Here is a 924-nt window from a genome sequence, read left to right on the forward strand (position 1 = left end):
AGCTAAAGGAACTGGGAGAGGAAAAAGGCAGGTGTCAATTAGACAAGATAAAAATGGGGAAACTAGTATATATCATAGGAGAGCAGAAAAACACAGGATTGTCCTTGTGAGATGATCATTCTATGATGAAGCATTCAGTAACTGTGATTGATGAACCAATCAACAGAGGCAAATGATAACCCATATTAGCTGTTCATGTAATGTTATTGTTAAAGTTTTAACTGTTTACAATTAACTATTCCACTCAGCAAATGAGGGATAGAATACCTGCCTTATTCACATCTAAAATATGACATTTGGAAATTAAGCAAGAAGATAATCTACAAAGGTTATGTTTCTTGTCTCAGAGCAATAGCAATTTCTCTCTTCCCCCAGTGCTATCATTTCAAAAACAAGTAATCCATTGTTTGCTGCACCTAGATAAAGCAGGACAGCTGTTTCACTTCAGTGGTTTTTTTTCAAAAGTAGCCTGTGTAGCTCAATCTATGCATTGTCCCTGTCATATTGACAAACCCAGTGTTAAATCCACAATTCTCTGAGATCAAGGGGATGTAGACATATGAAATGTAAGTGTTGTGTCCTGAGCCTGCAAAAGCAGGCTCGGGACGTTGCAAGAGTCCCGGGCATTTGCAAAAGCTGCCCGGGACCAGACTGAGTGGTGCCGGCCTTGCACACATGCGCAAGGCGGGAAAAGACCGCCTAGTGATTGGTTGGATTTGCCCGGGGATCAGAAGGTATAAATAGAGGCCTGCGTGCCTCTGCTCGGGTTGTTCGTAGATTGGAAGCAGAGAATAAAGACTTGTTAGAAATGCATTGTCTCAAGCGCCATTATTGTCAGTATACATTTTATTTCTTTTTTTTTTTTTAAACAATTTTTTATTGTTTTCAACATAAAAAAAAGCACATCACAAATACATCACAATT

Source organism: Protobothrops mucrosquamatus, unplaced genomic scaffold (assembly GCF_001527695.2).
Source record: "Protobothrops mucrosquamatus isolate PMUCROS unplaced genomic scaffold, P.Mucros_1.0 scaffold_156, whole genome shotgun sequence".
Classification (NCBI taxonomy): domain Eukaryota; kingdom Metazoa; phylum Chordata; class Lepidosauria; order Squamata; family Viperidae; genus Protobothrops; species Protobothrops mucrosquamatus.